Source organism: Barbus barbus (genome assembly GCF_936440315.1).
Source record: "Barbus barbus genome assembly, chromosome: 34".
Lineage (NCBI taxonomy): Eukaryota > Metazoa > Chordata > Actinopteri > Cypriniformes > Cyprinidae > Barbus > Barbus barbus.
The window spans coordinates 3609037-3615292 of NC_136762.1; positions in this window are offsets into that span (position 1 = coordinate 3609037).

A 6256-nucleotide genomic window follows, 5' to 3' on the forward strand; every position below is an offset into this window, starting at 1 on the left:
AGGGTTTTTATCATTAACTAAAAATAAAACCATAAAACAACATTTCCATTCCTTAAACTGAAAAAATAAATAAAACATTTTAAAATTTTAGCTAGTCGCTAAGTTTGCCACAAATCACAAATATCCCTCTCATACATTCTCAAGGAACTTATTATCTATCCGCAAAATCATAGATAACCAAAACAATCCAAGGTTTTTATTTAGCACAGTGGCTAGATTAACAAATAAACAGACGCCACCCAATCTAAATATTCCCTCACAGTTTAATAGTAATGACTTTATGAATTTCTTTACTGATAAAATAGATAACATCAGAAATACAATATCAAATGTAGATTCTACTGTGTCTAGTATTTCAGTATGGAGTACCACAAGGATCTGTCCTAGGTCCTCTGCTATTTTCAATATACATGTTGCCTCTTGGTAATATTATTAGAAAATACGGGATTAGTTTTCATTGTTATGCTGATGATACTCAACTATATATCTCAACAAGACCAGATGAAACTTCTAAACCATCTAAAATAATAGATTGTGTAAAAAATGTAAAAGATTGGATGACCGATAATTTCCTCCTATTAAATTCAGATAAAACAGAGATATTACTTATTGGACCAAAAAACATTACACAGAATCTCTTGGATTACAATTTACAACTAGACGGATGCATTGTTACATCCTCTAAAGTAAAAAATCTGGGAGTTATATTAGACAGCAACTTGTCCTTTGAAAATCATATTTCCCTTGTTACAAAAACAGCATTCTTCCATCTTAGAAACATTGCCAAACTTCGAAACATGCTACCCGTTTCTGATACAGAAAAGCTAGTTGTAATGCATTCATGACCTCTAGACTGAACTATTGTAATGCACTGCTAGCTGGTTGTCCTGTATCTTCAATAAACAAGCTACAGATAGTCCAAAATGCAGCGGCTAGAGTTCTTACCAGGTCAAGAATATATGATCATATTACCCCAATTTTACAGTCTCTGCACTGGCTACCTATTCAGTTCCGTATCATTTACAAAATATTATTACTTGCCTATAAAGGCCCTAAATGATTTAGCTCCTGCGTACCTAACTTGTCTTCTACCACACTACAATCCAACCCGCTCCCTAAGTTTGCAAAACTCTGGACGTAATATACATTATTATTCTTTAGCTTGGGTTGAACAAATCATATTTGCTTAGATGGAACAGCAGCTACGCTAATTATGTCTCTATTTGTTTCTCTGTTTCTGTCACGGGATTAACATCCCATGGAAACTAGGAATGACAGAAGCTTCAGTCTGGATCCAACCCTTAAATGATCTGAGATGACCGAACACCTGAGAAAAGATAATGCCAACCCCTCAGAGGACCTCAGAGAATGCCAAAGCTCAGACAACATACAGAATTACCAAATATAGCCATAAGTTAAATATATTAAGGTTCTGCAATATATAAATATATTGTGGAAACTTAATTTCCTGTAGAGCTGTTTTGCAACGATTTGTATCGTAAAAAGCGCTATACGAATAAACTTGAACATGAATAACGCAATGCATGTCGGCAAATGCATGACAACCCAAGGGAGAGAGCGCTGGACATTCACTCCCCCCACCTGCAATCCCTGCCGGACCTGAGACTTGAACCTGCGACCTTCAGGTTACAAGTCTGACTCCCTATCCATTAGGCCACGACTGCCTCCACTTTTACTCACCTACATGTCATTCTCATATTCATATATATATATATATTTTTTTTTTTTCTGAGATGAATATCTGAGCTGTCCGCTATACAATAGTCAATACACTTTATGTAAGAAAAGACTATATTAAGCTGTTAATCACTGATAAGTCTGGAATCTCATTTGCACTTACATTCAATTATAAAATGGTGCTTTATGCCATGCCATACTTGACATTACCAATAGGGTCTTGCTGCAGACTTACACTTGCACTCTCAGACACTTGCAGTTCCGCGAGTGATGTCACTTGCAGTCTTTTATATTTTTAATTTTATTCTATTTATTGATTATTTTTTTGTTTGAATCTCTCAACATTTTACAACAGTAGCCAGGTGGTGAAGACAAGAAAAAAGAAACTAAATTACAATGTCACTTGCAATCGCCGCTTGCACTTTCCGCTACCTGCGACGTCACTTGCGTTCGACACGAATCGTGTGTGTTGCCAATGGAGACAAGACACTGTGGTGGTTAAACGATTAAAACTAATTTAGTACAATAACAAACAGGGTCCTGTAAGTCATCTGTGGGAAAAAAAAGACAAGACCAGCAAATCTGTGGCTACAGAACAGCAGAATATGAACGCAGTGCGCAAAGTTTCTCGTTAAGTGGTTTCCTCCCATAGAAAACCCTAAACACTTAATATGGCTAACACATACAGTTTCACCCAATCTCATGTTAATCTTGAGTACCTATAGAGTATAACTGCATCCTTCATATCTCCAAAAAGTCTTTGGTTTTATCATATTAATAAAAGAAAGATACAACTTTACGATTCTCTCTGGAAAAAAACGAGCTCCGCCTACACGGCACGCCTCCAGGAGCTCGTTTTTTTCCAAAGAGAATCGTAAAGCTGTATAAAAGATCGCCAACATTTGATGCCGTTTCACTTACCATCTGCAGTTCTGAATCATGACCGGGATCTTTTATAGCTGGGACTGCTCCATCTTTCAGTATTAAACGATGTGCAAATCCAGCATCGAACTGGGCATGGTTTATAAAACGTTCGTCAACAAAACACTTGAGAAACATTGCTGCCCCGGAAAAACAAACTGTATCCACGGTTCATGTAACGGTGGGATCTTTTGGGAAGCTGAACAAGGTTATCTTTCCCTCACAACCAAAAACACAGTTCTTTAGAGACATTCTTCCCGATCGAGTCCCGTGCAGTGCAGCCGAATGAAACGCATTGATGGGCGCACTCTCTCTTGCTCTGGTCGATGCGTGCACGGGTGCATTCTTCCGGGAGAAATGCCCATATAAGGAGTTCCACCGTCGTTTACGTCAGCAAGAACCACGATCGAAAAAAACCCTCCGAAACGTGTACAAACCCAGAAGTGAGTTTTTTGGCACAGAAATACGTCCAAATTGTTTTTTGAAACTTTGTCCATGCGTAGCATGAGAATCCAACTCTTTAACAGTGTAAACAACTCTGAATGCACGAAACAGCGTTGTACCCCCCCTTTAATGTATTAAGATACATTAAGTGCAATTAAAAGATAAAATTCGATGTATAGTTATTATTAAATGTACTACAAGGCAAGCAAACGGCCATGAACACAATACGCAAACTTTCACTTGTCCTCCCATACAGCAAAACGCTTATTGTGGCATAAAAGACTAAATTTTATATAATAATAATAACAAGGGACTTAAGGGTATTCTGTAGTCTTTGACTAAGATGTTAAAGACAATTCATCAGCCTATAAGTATTATTGACACAAAGATACAGACCAGCAGATATGGGGTGGTGATGGCGCAGTGGATAAGACACATGCCTTTGGTGTGAGAGACCCGGGTTCGAATCCACTGTGAGACACCAATGTGTCCCTGAGCAAGACACTTAACCCCTAGTTGCTCCAGAGGCGTGTGACCTCTGACATATATAGCAATTGTAAGTCGCTTTGGATAAAAGCGTCAGCTAAATGAATAAATGTAAATGTGACATGCATTAAGTGATATTAAAAGGACGCAATGCATTAAATTGCACGTTAAATGTTTTAATTCCATAGAAAATCATTTTAAATAAAACACGTAATATAGCTTAATGGACAAAGACAATGATATAAAAGAGCTGTAGACTGTTTATTCTATTTGGAAAAATGCTTAATGTGAAACACTGTGCGTTGCGTTTATTCTGGCCTCAAGTGCCCGTACGTTAGTTATGTATATTTTAATAATGATGAGGAGCATACTGAGTTTGTACTTTATCATCTTACTCCATTATGCTACATCATCCCATGTTTTGCGGTGTGGGAGGAAAATAATATATACATATTCATTATATTAAAAACTGTATATTGAATTTGATATTTTAATAATCTTAATACAATAAGCCATATTAAGTGTTTATGATTTTCTACGGGAGGAAAACGCTTAACGAGAAGCTTTGCGCGCTGCGTTCATATTCTGCTGTTCTGTAGCCACGGATTTGCGGGTCTTGTCTTTTTTTCCCACAGATGACTTGCAGGACACTGTTCGTTATTGTCTAAATTAGTTTTAATCGTTTAACCACCACAGCATCTTGTCAAGTGTCTGAGAGTGCAAGTGCAAGTCTGCAGCCAGACCCTTCTCCTTGTCTCTCCACTTTCCTTGTTCAAAAGCTTCTTACTGCTTAAGACCTACTTTTGTTTTCCACAGGAAAATTTTTTTTATTTAAATGTGGGATTGGAATGAAATGAAGGCGGGTAAATGATGACAAAATCTTGATGCCCTGGACCAATTTTCAGCAAGTCTCTTTCTCAATCTCGATCTTTTCTCGTACGTCACCCCACCCATCTTTTTCCAAGCACTGAGTGAGTCACAACTGTCTTATCAGTGGAAATAAAGCCAGAGTTATTCAACCGCAAGTCTGAAGGCTCTTAACTAACAGGGAAACATAATACAGCATATAAGAGCATTGCACAACAACATAAGCTGAACGCCGTGGGTCTGAAACAATGTGTTCGGTATTTATGATGATAAATTTGAAATCACTGCCATTCATTAGGGGGAATGTGGAGAAAGGCGAGATTTGCTTCCTCTTTCCAATGAAAGAATCTTTGTTTGACACCACCAACACTCATACAGGACAGAAGAAGGGGTTGAGTGAGAGAAACAGAGAGAGAGAGAGAAAGAGAGAGGGAGTGTTGCCATTATGTCATGTTCTGTAAGTAACACTGAGCATGTGTCTGCTTTACTGTGCGTCTTTGTGTCCTATATGAGCATCTGCGGCTGCGTGCGTTTTCTACATTTTTAACTTGCTTCTAGCTAAAATATAGCTAAATATATCCATAATATTACTTTCTGCAGTGAAAATGTAACCTGGTCTGAATCAGGAAAGTAATATGCACAGATCAAGCACTGTTTAAGAGGACAACTGAAGATTGGAAGAAGCGTTATTATGGAGTATGGACACCAGAAGTGATGGTTTAATGTTAAAATGCCTTAAAAATATATTTGTTTCTTACAAACATGCAGCTTATTGCTTACTGGAGTGGTGTTTTTATCAGCTATTTACTCTCATTCTTTACTGCAGAGAATCCATTGGTGAACAAATGACAGAATGTTACATTTCTCCAAATCTTTTCAGATGAAGACACAAACTCATCTACGTCTCGGATGGCCTGAGTAAATATTCAGCAAATGTTCATTTATGCAAAGTATTTTTTCCTTTAGATTTTGGGTTAAAATATGAGCAAGACCGTTTTCATGTCATTCACTCATCATACAACCCCTAGTTTATGCCATTACACCAACACAAAACACAGTCATAGATTGAGAACTGACTGACATGGTTGTTATAGCAACGGTTCATTCATTAAAACATTAATGAATCAGCAAGCCATCTGTATAGGCTGGGAGGACGTGCATGAAAATGAGAGAGAGAACAAGAGAAGAAACTTGCAGAAAAGGATCGGACCAAACACCATTGCATGGATTCAAACACTGAAAGCTAAAATATGCAAGCTCAACCACTAAGAATGCAGTAAAGCTTATGAAACTCAATAGGCTTGTTAATGCAAAGGCAAAATAATGATATAAGCTTGGTGTTTGCAGACACTAAATACCTGCCACAGCCTGATCTCATGACCTCTTCCACCCAGAAGTCCAACAGGACACATCCTGCACAAAAGCGCCTCTGTGTGCCATTCCTAATCATAATTTGATTCCTTATTACAGCAGTATCCCAGACTCCCTCACTCTCACCAAGGAATAGGAGGTAAACAGCTTCTCTCAAGTGTCTCTATATAAAGACATTCCCTCTTTAAGGACATTATAGAGATCATCATTGTGTTTAGTAAAACTTTAAAAGCAATCTACAAAATAAAAAGGTTATTGAAGAGTCTTGATCAGAATACTGTATTTCATTAAATTAATCTGGAACCCCACAATTATTTTTTAATTATGTATTTTTTTTCAAACACTTCAGAATTTGCAAAAGTACAAAGTTAGACGAGCGCAAAAATAAATCGAAATGTAATCATAGCAACAGTTCGCAGCTCGAGCGATTTCAGTTATGATCAGTATCGGACGGTAATAAACAAACGCA